A 16,625-nucleotide genomic window follows, 5' to 3' on the forward strand; every position below is an offset into this window, starting at 1 on the left:
CATGATCTGTAGTAACATCTCTCCTAGGTCTAATACATTACCCATCTGTATAGATCTCCATTTTTTGTCACTGTTTGTTCTGTTTTCTCTTTTAGTAACTGACACTCTGTACTTCGGGGGAACACCCAGCATCACCACGTTCATACTTGTAAAATGATTGCGTGGTATCCAATGCAATGTTTGTCATGTCGGGTGTCTTTGGAAGCCTCATGATGCACTGAGCATTGTTGTTATAGTAATGTTATAGGTTATAATTTCATGTATTTAGTTATGAGACTGAAAATGTATCCTCTTGGCTTAAAATAAGCCCAGTCAAAAACTCTCCAAGAGCAGAGAGGCAGTTCACACCACATCAGGGCATGTATGGGACAAACCCAGCCCAGCCTCACAAGAACAAAGGATGCTCGCCTAGGCAGCAACAAAAGGATCTGTTGGACTTCCTTTGGCCAGTTTGAGACTGCAATGAGGCAATACTCACCTGACTCTGAAGGGCGGGGGGCAAACCCAAGAGGGAAGAAAGAACATGATAAAAGGGAGAGACTTTGCCATGCTCTCTCTCTCTTCCACCTACACCTACAGACACCACACCAAGCGACTGAAGCGCTGATCAAAGGGGAGAGCCTGGCTGAAGAGCAACCAGCCAGCCTGTGATGAGAAGCATCTAAGTTTGTAAGGGCACTGAAAGTGTTAAGATCAGCTTAGAATGCATTTTGTTTTTATTTCATTTGACCAAATCTAACTTGTTATGTTTTGACTTATAATCACTTAAATTCTATCTTTGTAGTTAATACATCTGTATATTCTACCTGAAGCAGTACATGTGGTTTAAAGCATGTCAGAGACCCCCCCTTGGGATAATAAGCCTGGTACATACCAATTTCTTTGTTAAACTGACAAACTTATATAAGCTTGCAGTGTCCAGTGAGCATAACTGGACACTGCAAGATGGAGGTTCCTAGGGTTGTGTCTGGGACCAGACATATTGGCTAGTGTCATTCAGTTGCACAATCCAAAAAGCAGCTTGCATGCCAGAGGCTGTGCGTGAACAGCCCAGGAGTGGGGGTTCTCACAGCAGAGCAGGGTAAGGCTGGCTCCCAGAGTCAAGGGTTGGAGTGACCTAGCAGATCACCAGTCCAGATAACACCAGAGGGGAACGTCACAGTAACCATAACATATCTGTTTCACTCACCCTTTCCCAACCCTTTTCTAAGCTTCCCTCTGTCCCTGAGTCTTTGATATATTCCCATCCTTTCCTGATCTGAAGACTGGTAAGCACAGCAGGTGAAGAGTGTTAGCTCTGCTTCTGCTGCTAATTGGGCTCACAGGCTCATTCAGACAGTGCTGGCAAATGACATACTAAGTTAATCAGAAACTTGGATTCATAAGAGAATGTTCACATTTATGGGGGGTGAGCAGAGATTTGCATGTAAGCCTTTAAAATGAAGCACTTCCCAAAATGAAAATGGCTGCCTCTAATTATCCTAGGTACTTCTACAGCTCCTATGAATGTATTATCTGAGCACATCACAATCTTTAATGAGAGGATAAATACAAATACCCTTTTGAGATAGGAAAGTCCTATTATTCCCACTTAACAGATGGGGAACTAAGGCCCAGAGGCCCAGCTCCACTAAGGCACTCAGGCTCCTAAAGGTATATCTACACTGCAGTTAGACACCCGCAGCTGGCCTGTGCTAGCTGACTTGGGCTCGCGGGGCTCAGGCTCAGAGACTGTTTAATTGTGGTGTAGATGTTTGGGCTTGGGCTGGAGCTTGGACTCTGCGAGACTTGATCCTGGGTTCCAGACCGAGCCTGAACCGCTACACTGCAATTAAACAGCCCCTTAGACTAAACTCCAAGAATCCGAGTCATCTATCACAGGCCAGCCACAGTGTAGACATATCCTAACTCTGAATTCTAGACTCCATTACAATCCACCAAACTCCCGCCTAACCCTGTAGGTGCCTAAACTCACTCAGCTCCTAAGTTTTCAGACAAAAAATTCCCTAGGTGCTTAAGTTACTGCTTCTGGGCATATGCACTGCTGCCTCCCTCTAGGCATCCAGATATCTATCTCTCGAAGCCCCAGAGCGATCCACGAACCGGGGGAAGACAGGTGTTCGCCTGTCCATCATAGCTACCTCCAACAAATACCTGAGTGGTCTGTCACTTTTTCTCTCCACTACAATGCTTACAGAGCTTGTCATGCTGTAAAAGTATCACTGAATTGAATTTTCTCTAGTTTAGTAGATGGCGTCAGCATATTATATATGGATCATAGTCCATTTTTTTTTGGTCAGGCGAGACGCATCTCCGATTTCAAAGACATAACCAGGTGGTTAATGTTCCTTGTTTAGTTAAAGAGTTCCAAAAAATTCCCTTTTACTCTCCTTAACATCTCTAATATATCTAGTTTCATTGATTACAATGTTTTCTCTATTTATTTAATGTAGCTCATGTTACTAAAGAACAGCCCCAACTACAGTGATTCCTTGGAAAACTGGCTGCACAGTTCTGTCACTCAGTTAATTGATTTAACTAACTACTTCTACATTCATATTCTATGACATATAAAAGGTTTCAGGCTGGGTTTTGGAGAACCTGCTTTCTCTCTGTAAACTAAAGCAACCACAAGAATCCAATGTTTACACTAGGATAAAATGCCTGGAGTCAAGAGGAATACAAGAGGTACAGTATTCTCTCATAAAGGCAAATTCAAGACTTTGGTTTAAAAGCATAAAAAATCCCTCTGTGTTGCTCATTATGTTTGCTAAGTGGTCTTTAAAAAAATAACAGTTCTGGGGCCTGCCTATACGGTGGGTATTTGTACAGATATAGCTATACTGATGCAGAGACACAGTGTAAATGCACTCTCAGTGTAGCCAGTGAAGTGAATCCACACTGAAGGTTTGCTCATGTATCATTACGCTGGTGGAGCTACACTGATGGAAATATCCACAGAACACACGTATCCTTAGCTGGTTCAAAATATTGGATCATCACCTTTATGGTGAGTAACACACTGGTTACCACTCCTGATAGTTACGAAAGTTCCTAGTGTGGGTGGGTTAATGACAATTTACAGGTTTTTCCATTGGCCTGGGAAAGTAACAACTCATCTATGAAGAATCTTTTGGATGAAACTCTCATATTCTCCTACTCCCGTTGTTTTGGCCTAGAAAGTACAAAGATGAGTTAATAAGGGAGACAGTGAACAGCAGTGAGGTGTTGTCTTCCAATTTTAGCTGGTTATTCAAAAGCCATGATTTTTTTTTAAACGAGATAAGCAGTGAAGTTTTATTAATATTAAATTAAGGCATGTTTGTGAAGGATCATAGCTCACATGACTGTAAGGAGGATTAGTTTGTAAAAAGCTTTGAATGTGTAAAGTGCTATATTATTTGACAATCCAAGGTGTAAATAATATATGAATATTTCTCCTCCTCCAGAGGAAAGAAAAAGTTAGGGTATTACAAACAAACTATGCATATAAATAAGCAATAAAAGCCATTAAGTCAAAAGTACACTGACTATACAGAGAATTATGTCTGAGCCGCCTCTCTCCTTTCACAGCTTGCAATGTTACAAAATTTGAGTTTTGTGCTCTTCATTCAACATGTGAAACAATGGCATGGGCTTTAAACACAAGTGACAGAATAGGAAAAATGAACCATGAAGTCTAGATACAGTCTTTAATGGGAAAAAAACCTCAATTACAATATATTCCGAACGATGAATTCAGTTCAGATGTTCATCGACACGTCTCAGAACCCACTTTACAGCTTTCTTTGATGACCACTAGCACAATGAGCGCCTAACATTTGACTTTTCACATATGCTTCAAAACAACAAAAATAAGAGAAAACTGTCTATAGAAAGAGTTGGTCTGAGTTCACCCACTAAAGATCCTCCCTTGGTTGTCCAAGAAAAGAAAAATAAATTTGTTCTGAGAAATGTAAAAAAAGTGGAAAATCTGATGTGAAACTACTCAGATTAAAAACAGGCAATTTTATTTTATGCCTCTATGAAGCTCTCCAATTCCACTCAGTGTAATTACAGATGCCTCACTACTTACAAATCACCTCACACACTGCATAAAGGAATATAATTTTTGGCTACCCAAATTACAAGAGACCATAATGCACAAAGGCAATAAACACAGGTCTGCCAGCAATCAGATAACACTTATCGTAAACAATGTCTTTTCCTATTTATTATATTTGAAACGGGTTCAGCTAGTAAGTCTTAAAAGATTTGGTTATTCTTATTTTTTTGTGGCGTTTCCAGCAGTTGGCTGAGGCAAGATAAAGTGTTTAACCAGAAGAGATTCAGAAATAGGGCCAATTTTGCATTAAACACATAATATAAATGGCTACGCACTAACACAGAGCTTTGAAGAGAGACATTTTCAGCTTGTGGAATTCCCTGTCCAACTCCCCAAAACCTCTACAGGTTTACAACCTCTAACACCCATTGCTTCCTCTTTTTGCCAGTTTTTCTTGATTACTAAATACCATAGCATCCATATCCTCCCCAGTGCACAGCATGAACAGATGGGTTGCACTGATACCAATGTTTGTCACAGGTCATTGCTCAGAGCTGGTTTCAGATTTTGCCACCAGTTATAACAAAGACTGTGGACAGAACTGTGGAGCATGCCAAGGCAGAAGTGGTTGACTTTAATGAGTTGCTAGGCCAACATCACTTCCAACCTCATGCCCAGAAAAGACAGGCAAGTTCTCACACAGTATGCTGCAAAAGAATTCACAGAATGTGCTACGGACCATAGGATGTGCCCTTAGAGGTCAGTGCTACATGAGAGTCAGCGTGGTGCCAACGTGGACACAGGGCATTGCAGGAACTCGAGTGTTAATTTGCAGCATGGCCACTCTAGCTTATGCTAGGGTAATACAAGAGAAATGACTTGAGTGTGGATCACTCAGGTTAACTGAAGTGAAGATGCATCCAGAGTGCACCTTAGAGACTGGGAGGGGAGAAGCAGTCAAGTACTCTTCAGAGACAGAAACCACATAGCAACAGATCCATGACCCTTGTCCAACTCCTGCCCTCCTACTCTAGGATCTCCTGTGGATCAGGGCTCCATGGCACTCCAGGAGGCGAATAATCTCTGCACATGCTCTGCAAATCCATAACAGTTCTGCAGTAAAAAAAACCAAAACCCAATAAAACCAAAAACAAAACCAAAAAAACCCCTTCTCCTCAATCAGAGAGAGTCAAGAGTGCCTCCTCAGTGGCCCATGGTTAGTCCCCATGAAATTAGTGACAGTTTTACTATTAACATCAGTGGCCTAAGATTTAGTCATAATGAAGTTGCAGCAGACCTGATATGGATATATATATCAGGAGGTCTGCAGATATATATATAAAACAATTTGGTAAAGTGATATTTTTCTACCTACAGTTCTTTGATTTTAAATATATTTAGCAGTTATATTTTTTTCAGAAAAAAAGGAAAAGTGGGAGACCATACTGTAGATTGGCTAAAAAAAAAGAAGGTGAATGGAATGTTAAGATTCAGAATTTAAATTCACTTATTAGGAAACACAAAACTGTAATTCCCATAACAACTGTAATGAACCCTTTGCGCATATGCAGAATTTTATACTGCTTTATATGGTGAGAAATTTATGCCTTCATATACATGCATTATGACAGAATTACAGTTACATTGGGAACCATAACCTTGAATTCCCTGCCTTTTGTACATTAAATTCACAACCGTAATATTGCATTAACAGTTTTTTACATTGAATTCCCCTGGTTTAAAATAAAGGAGGGAAGACAGCAAGTGATCAGACACTGAAATAACTGCACTTGAGTTCTGCTGTATTTCTATGTGCAATTTTACTAACATTGTTTATTTATCTGATTCTTACACTTACCTTTATCTTTAGGAATACATATTGAAATAAACAGATCTTTATTTGTATGGAACATGCTCAGATCCAGCAGAACATATAATTGGAGCACATTACAAATTTAGAAAGAGAGAGAGAATGAGTCAATAAACCAATGGTTAGCGCACCCACCTGGGAAGTGGGAGACCCAGTTTCCATTCCCCTGCTTCCCCCTATCATTTAGCAGTTCTTCTATTTTGTGCTTAAACAAGGTCCCATAGACAGCTGAGGAACCATGCTAACTATTACCACATTGATACACTGTTTTTCCAGCAGGGTTCTAGCACTGCTTCCTCACTAAACTGGATGGAGAAATTATTGGCTGAGAGCCACATTAGAACAGGATTATAAAGTTGCGCTATAGGCTATCTCTGGTCCCACCTAGGATACTGAATGCTACAGTATAGGATGGCCCAATTTACAACATGAGAGTTCCCGACACGTTTAAACATCCCAGTCCAACTCGTATTTCACTGCTACGTTTTAAACTATCATACTGTAACAAGGTCTTGCAACATGGTCGCTTTCTATTGCTTAGACCTAAGTGGGGTATTCTTAGTATGGTTTGGCTAGTACACTTTAAATATCCACGTCAGAATTGATCAGGCAAACCATACTCAAATCCTGTTAGCAACACCTATGTTTAAACTACTTTCATTAATAGAAAAAGGAAGATATATATTGTGTAAGTATTTTTATAATGCTTTTTTTGTTGCTCTGTTATGAAAGCCCTTCTTTAAGGCAGCTATTAGATGCTTACAGCTACATTAACAGTAACTAAACACGATTAGAATTTAGTAAAGCTAAGGAAACAATCCCGCTAAACAAAATCTACAAAATAAAAACAAAATGTGCTAAAACAAAACCAAACCTCTAGTCTGATCTGCTCTCCATGCCACACATCCAAATAGAATCAGCAGTCCCCAAGCAGGACAGAATTCCCTGAAGTGCAAAGACAGACCATTACTATATATTCAAACCAGAGACTTCAGCTACAATGGTCCACACACTAACATATCAGAAGAAAGACTCCAAAGTTCAGTTCTGTGGCAGTTTAGCTGAGTAAATAAATGGTGACACTTATGGAAGCATTTTCCCCCCAGTCTGTTTAGGCTTATACAATTGTAGGTCACAATATTTAACCTCCCCAACAATGGAAGTCTAGACATTAATACAGTGTCCATCACTGCACTGTCTGGTTTTGTATAGCACTATATACAAATGTTAACTAAAATAATCACTGAGTGTAATCTGTGCACAGAATTGTTCAGCTAAAGTTGCAACTACAAATAATAACTGTATCCGTAGATGAACTTGCCAATATGATATTATGGCCTCAACTTTCCTGTCCAAAATTAGAATAAATGCATTAAGGTCAGTTTTTATCTGTTCAATGTAAGGCTTTCTGCCTTTCTTTAAGCACAGTTTTATCTGTAATTATAGTTTCCACAAGCTGAGATGTTTTCCTTATGCCCAACACTCCACAGTGACATTTAAAGTGATAAATACACGGTCACATGTGGTGCTCTGTCTAATATGACAGTTTTTTCTTAACCCAGAATAGGAGTCAGAGACAGAGAGAGAAAAATTGCCTCCCATCACATTGTTACACTGTGCACAGTTTATGGCTGGCATGCATCCAGTTTGTGGTTGTGATAAGAAATGTGTAATCCTATTATGCAGGGAAGAGTCACAATGTACAAATAGATCTCGGAAATGGGTACCTCTTCTGTAAGATTACTGCTTTTCACCATAATAGTTCTGCAAGTAGGTCTAGACAGTAATGCTTTGCTATTCTCCCCGCTGTTAGGTGACAGCCAGCTGTCAGAATAATTCACATGAGCTGGTATTTTTGCAGCAGACAAAATGCAGTACAGTTACTTACAAGTGCAATGTTAATTAAAACAGTAACTACAAGCCATAGTAGAGTAGTATGAGAAGAGTGTGTTGTGCTGCATAAAAGACAACCAGGTTTGGGAATGAGATGTCTGGCAGTTTTACCATGTTGCAATGTGAGATCATCAGATCTCACAAGCTAGGCAGGGTTGAGCTGGGTTAGTTCTTTAAAAACTGAAGAGCTTAATTGTGCACGTAGGTGCTACAGGAGTTCCTCCTGGTAGCTCTCTGGATTGCATTCTTCCCCTTGAGGCAATGCTGAACCAGTTTCCTAGCTGGGGATTAAGGAGCCATTGAAAGCACAGTCTTTGCACAGCAGATGTAAAACCAAGGTTCTGTAAGGATATCCCTTGGCACATCTGTAAGTTTAGGGGTGCCACACCTGATTTTGTGGGGTAAATTAAGAACTCTGGATAATTCCATTCTGTTTAACAATTTCTTCTCCTTTTTTCTACCTTCCTGAAACAAATGGATGTATAGCATCACGGTGGTTCTGACTCAAGAAACCACTTACACACATCCTTAACTTTATGCACATGCTTAACTCCTATTGACTTCAAGAGCGTAAACTGACTCTGTGTAGCCAAGTGCACTCCTGGAAGAGGATGCATTCCTGATTCAGGGTCTATGTGCTGATAAATTGCTGCATTCCATGCCACAGGAGACTGTACTTTAATTGTGAGTGATATGATCTGGGAGAATCTGTGTACAGCTTATGAATTCTGGTTGATACTGTGGACTCTCTGTATCTGTGTCAGACTGCAAACTCCATTTTGAAGGTGGATCTGGTTTGCCTTTTCTGCTGTCTTTTGTCTCCACATTAAGCTAAAACCCACTGGAGGTTAAGGAGAAATGTCTACACCTAGCACAGGGCTAACAATGGAGAGTTGTTAATTTTTGACAATTGTCCATTCAAATGGGATGCCCTTAGGCAAAGAGACGGCTGCCACAAGCGATTCTCAAGTCTGGACTCCAGAGGGGACATAAAACAAACAAGGGCTCACCTGACAAGGCTGATGAGAGGGTCACCTGACAAAGGGGACAGGAGGTTGTAAAGGAGAAGCTCTCTCACTTGCCATTCTGGAGACAGAGAACAGAAGGCACTGACTGCAGGGGTCTGAGATGAGAGTGCACAGACACATGCATGGACACACTTTACCCAGAGAGACACACCTGCATGCGCTCTAACTCATGACTTGGAGGAGGAGAAGTGAAGAGCTTCAGAAACCTTTGTAAAGCCTGTCTGTGTATTATGTACTACACCTACCATGTACGCCTGAAGAGGTGACCTGTACACCCAGAGTGCCCACAGGGTTCGAGCTCTGGAAGAAGGTGTGCTTAAGCTCTAGGCAACTTTGGGGAAGTCAGCAGTAGTTTCAGGTGGAATGCCAGGTCTCAGCCTTCATAAAGAGGTGCTAGAGAGGATCTGCACCCTGAGAATGTGTCTAGAAACCCAAAACCGGAGGCAGCTCCTGGACTCTGCCCAGATTCAGTAAGTTTAAAACACATGTGGCCTACTGAGGAGGGTCCCAAACACAGCAGCCTGGTGAATGTCCAGCTGAAGCAGCTCTCCTACAGGTGTGACACCTGTATTTTAGTGGGGAGTGACGTGACATCACCATCAATGGAATGTTGAGAGCCTTAGACAGTTGACAGAGAATCCTTTAAGTTCCTCAGATGAAAGGAACTAAAAAGGGCAAAATATCAAAGCCACCAATGCTCAGACAAGGGTCACAGATGTGTCAGATTGGAGTGAAAGACAGCAAATGAGGGCAAATACTTTTATGAGGATACTTTCTTCTAGCCCATCTCTAGGAGAAGAATTCACAGGTAGGAGGTTTGATATTTCAGGGGTGGTATGGGAATTAGAGGAAAGGAATAAAAAGGGATACCTTACGCAGTTCTGGAATGAACAGGATCTGTAATTTAAAAATAATCAATGTATGTGCCTACACGCACACACAGAGAGCTAGATTACGACCTACTTAAATCAATGGGAGAAACTGTGCATGTAATCAGAATTTAACCTACTAAGTGGCTAAATTAACAGGTAATTTTTTAGTTTAAGGATTATTATTTTATTTAGAAAGTCGAATTTTGGGCTTACATAGTTCCTTTAACCCAGGACACGGAACAATACAGATAGGAGAAACTTTATTTTACTTTATTTAAAGTAAAAAATGTTAGATTGGTACTAAATAAAGCAACAAAAGACAGGAAATGGAACAACAGTGGGCTGTTCATTTGGAATCCACTGTATTAAAAACAATTTAGAGTAAAGGTGAGGAGTACACATATATCACAACTGTGTTACCAAACAGTTTCCCCACATTTCATGTTCTTAGTTTAAAAAAAGAAATATCCCCGTTACAAAAACAATCTCAATCTTTTCAGAGGAGAGCACATCATCTTATCGACGGAGGATCTATTGCAGATTTAGGAAAGAAGAGCAGGTCGGTGGGATGGCATGTATACACTTTGTTTTATAACGTTTTAGTTGCAACAATGGAGGTAACAAGGAAGGAACGCTACAAAACTATTATTTATCACAGGTGCATATAATAAAAAACATAAGCATGGCCATACTGGGTGAAACTAATGGTCCATCTAGCCCAGAATCCTGTCTTCCAACCGTGGCTCTTCCATACCCCTAATCATTTTTGTTTCTGCAAGGGACTCTGTGACGGCCTAGCTAGGGAAGAAAGCTTTCTCGTGCAGACGGTTACTATCGGTCAGTGTCAGACATGAGGAACCGGTCGAAACCGATCCTCAACCAGCCTTGACTGCCTCGTGTGGCCCCTTGCCAGTAAAGAAGCACAACCCCTTATTAAATATACTTGAGCTGTTTATGCTAAGTGTTTATTAATGCCTGCTATCCGCCCCTTCATTGGACTCCGTCCCAGGCATTGCTCCGGTGCGCTGGGCTCTCCGCCTCTGTGACAGCAATGCTTGGAGTCCCCGTTGCGGGTGTGTCACTTACCTTCAATAAAGCCAATAATTTGCTCTTTTGCCGCATTTGAGCCTTGCTTTTTCGGAGCACCCGTGCCAGGCCTCCCGGGCCTAGAACAGAACAGTTGCCCTTCTTTGTATTTTTTCCAATTCTATTTTTTTTTTAAATGGGGTGACCAGACCTGCATGCACTATTCAAGGTGTGGACGTACCATGGATTTATATAGTGGCATTATGATATTTACTGTCTTATCTACCCCTTTCCCAATGGTTCTTAATGTTGTTAGCTTTTTTGACTGCCACAGTATGCTGAGTAGATGTTTTCAGAGAACCATCCATAATGACTCCAAAATCTCTTTATTGAGCTGTAACAACCAATTTAGAACCCATTATTTTGCATGTATAGTTGGGATTATTATTTCCAACGTCATTACTTTACACTTACCAACATTGAATTTCATCTGCCATTTTGTTGTCCAGTCAAGTGAGATCCCTCTGTAACTCTTTGCAGTCAGCTTTGCACTTAAATATCTTGAATAATTTTGTACCATCTGCAAACTTTGCCACCTCACTATTCACCCCCTTTATCCAGATAATTTATGAATATGTTGAACAGCACAGGTCCCAGTACAGATCATTGGGGAACCCTGCTATTTACCTCTTTCCATTGTGAAAACTGACCATTTATTCCCACCCTTTGTTTTCTATCTTTTAAATGAGCTACTGATTCATACGAGCACCTTCCCTCTTATCCCATGACTCCTTAATTTGCTTAAGAGCCTTTGCTGTACTACCTTGCCAAAGGCTTTCCAAAAGTCCAAGTTCAGTATATCAACTGGATCACTCTTGTCCACATGATTATTGACACCCTCAAAAGAATTCTAACAGATTAGTGAGGCAAGATTTCCCATTACAAAAGCCATATTGACTCTTCCCCAACATATCATGCTCATCTTTGTGTCTGATAATTCTGTATTTTATTATCGTTCCAACCAATTTTCCTGGTACTGAAGTTAGGCTTATCAGCCAGCACCACCTCTTCAGCCTTAAAAAAAAAAAATTCAGCATTAAACTAGCTATTCTCCAGTCATTTGGTACAGAGGATGATTTAAACGATAGATTACGTAAAACAGTTAGTAGTTCTGCAGTTTCATATTTGAGTTCTTTTAGAACTCTTTTCCTGGAGACTAATAACTGTTGAATTCATCAATTTTTTCCAAAACCTCCTCTATTGACAGCTCAATCTGGGACCGCTCCTCAGATCTGTCACCTAAAAAGAAAGCTCAGCTGTGGGAATCTACTCTACGTCTTCTGTAGTGAAGGCTGATGCAAATAATTCATTTGGATTCTCTGCAAAGGCCTCGTCTTCCTTGAGTGCTTCTTTAGCACCTCTACCATCCAGCGACCCCACTGATTATTGGCCAAACTTCTTGCTTTTGGTGTGCTTAAAAAAATGCTGTTAGTTTTTGTGTCTTTTGCTAGTTATTCTTCAGATTCTTTTTTGGCTTTTTACTCTTACACTTGTTTATGCTGCTTTCTATTTTCCTCACTAGTATTTGATTTCAAATATTTAAAGGATGCCTTTTTGCCTCTAACCACCTCTGTTATTTTACTGTTTAAACCATGGTGAAATTATTTTAGTCCTCTTACTTTTTTTTTTTAAATTGGAGTGTACATTTAGTTCGAGCTTCTATTCTGCTATTTTTAAATAATTTCTATGCAACTTTCAGACATTTTACTCTTGTGACTGTTCCTTTTAATTTCTGTTTAACTGGAATCTTCATTTTCGTATAGTTCCCCTTTTTGAAGTTAGGTGCTACTATGGTGGATTTCTTTGGTATTTTCCTCCCTACAAGGATGTAACATTTAAATTACTTTATGGTTGCTATGATCAAGTGGTTCCAACTATATTCACTTCTTGGACCATCAATATTCATCGATGTTACAGGAGTGACTGAGTGGAACAACCAAAGAGAAAAGAGAGGGCATGTGAAAAGAAAGGATAAGAAAATGAAGTAAAGCAACAGCAGTACTGGTATTCAAAAATCATGAGCCAGGCCCTCAAACTGCTGAGGCTGGCTTAAAAATCATGAGATTTATACATACATTTTGTATTCTTTTAATTTCAATTTGAGTGTTTGACTTTTTATGGTTCCTATTTTGAGCATTTTCCTCCACAACCATTAGGGCTAGAAACGTACTTTTTATTTTAAAGTGAAAGCTGAAATTCTTATACAACTATGGGATTCCACTCCACTCCAAGCTAGGGGTGCAATCCCCAGCTCTCGGACAGGTACCCACACCAGCTCTCCTCTGAGCTACCATGCTAAAAATAGCAGTGTAGCCATGATAGCATGGGCAACGGTGGCAGCAGCACAGGCTAACCTTCCCAAGAACAAACCCGCCTGAACCCCATGGGTATGTACGCGGGTCAGCTAGCCCGTGCTGCTGCTGCCTGGTGCTACTGCAGCTACACGACCTTTTTTAGTGTGCTAGCTCAGAGGGGAGCTAGCGTGAAGATGTGTACGTGAGCTGGGAATGACACTCCTAGCTCGTAGTGTAGACATAGCCAAGTAACACCATGGCACTCCATCAGGTCAGGCTCTAAGAAAAACACCAACTACTGTACGACTTAGTGTAAACTGGTGAGAATTGGCAACACTTACAGTGCTCCCAGGACAGTTGACGGGCAAGAGCAATTACAGTTTAGAAGAAAATAATCTATGGCCCTGATCCTGCAATTGACTACATATTGTGGATCCCTGCTGCCACTCAGACAGCCCCAATGGAGTCAGTGGGAGTTGTTTATCCATGCTGAGCGAATTGTAGGATCAGCACCTATACACAATAACTCTGAAGAGTCTTATTAGATTCCCGCACTTCCCTCCCCCACCCCGTTTTGGAGAAAGGTGTTCTGGGAGCATGGGGAAATGGACTGTGTCTCACTACTGTATGTTTGGACAGCACCTAGCATAGTGTGGGCCCTACCTTAATGCAGTTATTATTATTTGTACCTGCTCCAGTAGGTTTAGTATCACAGGTCTGAAATCTTCAAAAGGCTCCAAGTGGATGAAGTCATAAGCCCATGTGGAATCTAAATGAAGTCTAGAAGCTGCTCATCAAGTACAGTGTATATACACGTGTTCATGTGCGTACATGTACATACACACACACAGTGCCATATGAACCCTAATTTGGGGTACTTGGCACCACTTACCTACAGTCTGTATTTCACAGCATCACCTTTCTAACATTTAATGGTTTCAAACCCTCTTTCCCTCAGCATTATAAATAACTTCTGCTCCTGAGGAGGAACTCAGGATGTGTGTGCACGAACTCACAAAATCCAGGTGATTGCTTTATAAACAAAAGCACCAATGCATATTTATCTTTAATAACTGAACTCACAGGAGTTGGAGTAAGCCATTTCTTTAAAATAGCCTTAAAAATTCAGCAGACTGGATGACGCAGGGGATTTATTATGAGCTAGGATGCTTTTCACTTCCAGGAAGCTCATTCAGATGTAGTAGATTAGTACAACAGTAACTAATTACTGTTCAATGACTATTCAGGTCTGCGTAAAATGAGTTGTCAGTCTTAGTCCAATTGCCACTTCGGAGTTAATTCCTAAAGACCAAAAAAACAACTGGCAAACCCAGCAAAAAGTCCAAGAAATGACCTACTGGCTATTACAAGGCTAGAGTTGATCCATAGCGTCATGGTGGCAAAGTAAAGCTTGCTCCGTTGCTATTCCTTCTTGGACCTGTTCTGTGAATGACCCAAGAACTTCAGCCTGCAGGGCTGTCAATCTTTCCCTACCCCATAGCATAGACTCAAGAAAGCAGTTGTTCCTCAGACTGTACACAGCATCATTGAAACCCCATGTGCTTTCATTGTTTTTAAGAGGTGTTAGTATTACTAAATAGAGGTTGCACTGCTCATCAAAGCTTCACTCTTAAGATTTATGGACTGCACCACAGGATCCTGGCACTGCCATGAAGCCAGCAATAAAATAAGGGAACATTCTTTCCAGCTAAGCTTGTCCTTGGCTCATAGAGGCAAGCCAGTGCCTCAGCTCGGCAATAGCTCGGCTGTACTTTTTCATTTGCATGAATAATATAATGACAATTAGAATATAGCTTCCAGAGGAGCTGTCACATTAAAGAAAAAGGGGGGAAAAAGAGAATTTACTTTGCTGATACTTCTTTTTTTAAAGCACATTCCTCTTTGCTTTAAGATAGGAGAGTGCGATTAAGAGCTGTCTCTCACCTTCAGCGGGTTTCTACACTGAAATCACAATGCTGTGTTTATTACATCAAGGCTCATGTTGTGTAACTGATGTCAGAAATTCGTTCTCAATTCATTTGCAGAAAATGGAAATGAAACCTTTCATTTAAGACAAGTCAAAACGACTCTCTGTACAACGTTTTATCTTCTCTGCAAAAGGATAAAAAAATTGGGGCTTGGATTTCATCATTACATGCATGGGGAGATATTTCCACCTCCTCTGTACCATTTTATAACGGGAAGGTGCAAGCGTTTACTGTAACTAGACTCAACAAAAAGCATCTTCAATGATTTTTTTTTTTAAAGCAATAGGGCTAAATACTAGGAGAAATCCAGCTCCTTTTATGTTGTTCTTTACATTTCCTCCTTATTTCCTGAGACTGCAGGAATGTTTCTAAGATTTACCAATTTTCCTTATGCTATGCAAAAACAAAAATCCCTCTGTACAGGAGGTTGTAGGACCCTACATGGGAAGGCAAGGCTCTTTTGTCAACTCGCTCTTGAAGATGGTGTAACAGACTGACAATATCCTGTAATATCCTGAACAAACCATATGGAATTAGGATAAACTTTTACTGATTTAGGGTTAACATATTTGGGGTACATTGTATTAAAAATGCAATTGTGTATGTTAATGTCGAGTTGTATGTATTTCCATGGGAAAGGTAAACAGGAGAACAGAAGCGGGCGATTAGGCAAATTCATTCAGGTTGTAACATCTCCAGAGAAGCCATCTCACTGGAGAGATATGCATATACTAGTTCAAACTGGATTCTCCAGGGAACAACCAAAAAAAAGCATTTTTGGATAAACAGTACAGTTTAAAACTGGCTCAGGACCTTCTTCCTGACCCAGCTAACAGACGGGACCTCCTGGTTCACAGAGGGCCCCAATCCTTGGGGTAGGTTGGAGGGACTGGGCCTACTGAGGCCTCATTAGCCTAGATGCTTGCTCTGAGCAGAAGCTGTGATGAACTTGTAACTGCAAGCAGTGCTGGGGGGTTGGAGGTAAGACTTTTCCTGCCAGTCTCCATGTTAGAGTGAACCGTGGTAAGCTTATTAGCATGCATATAGGTTATTTATTTTATTGTTTTTAATACGTTTTTGCTGTTGTGCTTTTATCTTTAGAATAAAATATGCTTACATGGAAAGAACTGTGTGGTACTTAACTGTAGCAATTACACCTGATAGCCTCTGAAGAGAAAGCAAGCAGGTGGGGATTAACACAGTGAAGGCAAGGAACTGTGCAGCCTCGAAATACCCCGGTTGAAAGGGAGAGAGATGCTGGCCTCCACCTCAGAGAGGGGACATCCAGGGAGCTGGAAGCCTGAGAGTGGGTTCCCTTACTGGACCACTGAGGGAAAATACAATTGCAGTTGCAAGGAATTGTGACAGAGGGAAAAGGACTCCCCACTAACTCTTACTCTCCGCTGCCCACACCACTCCAGCCATGCTGCTTAACCCAGTTCCTTTTGGACCCCAGGTTTAGTTCCATGGATACCCAATGGACACCCCATTCTACAATGTTAAGGGTTTTTAAATTAATGTTTGTTCGTATTAAATTGAGTGAAGTTCT

General features: G+C 40.8%; 1 protein-coding gene across 12 annotated transcripts in view; it reads right to left on the reverse strand.

Moving 5' to 3' along the window:
* KLHL29 (kelch like family member 29) overlaps nucleotides 1-16,625 on the reverse strand; it is a 598,483-nt gene that overhangs the window by 468,965 nt on the left and 112,893 nt on the right. Inside the window, exon 1 of one of the 12 annotated variants that reach the window (XM_075126392.1) lies at nucleotides 6,790-6,808. The exons of the other annotated variants lie outside the window; for them this stretch is intronic. The gene's annotated coding sequence lies outside the window, so the exon portion shown is untranslated. Of the gene's footprint in view, nucleotides 1-6,789; nucleotides 6,809-16,625 lie in introns of those variants that run through there. 12 annotated transcript variants of the gene reach the window in all.

Source organism: Caretta caretta, chromosome 3 (assembly GCF_965140235.1).
Source record: "Caretta caretta isolate rCarCar2 chromosome 3, rCarCar1.hap1, whole genome shotgun sequence".
NCBI classification, from domain to species: Eukaryota; Metazoa; Chordata; order Testudines; family Cheloniidae; genus Caretta; species Caretta caretta.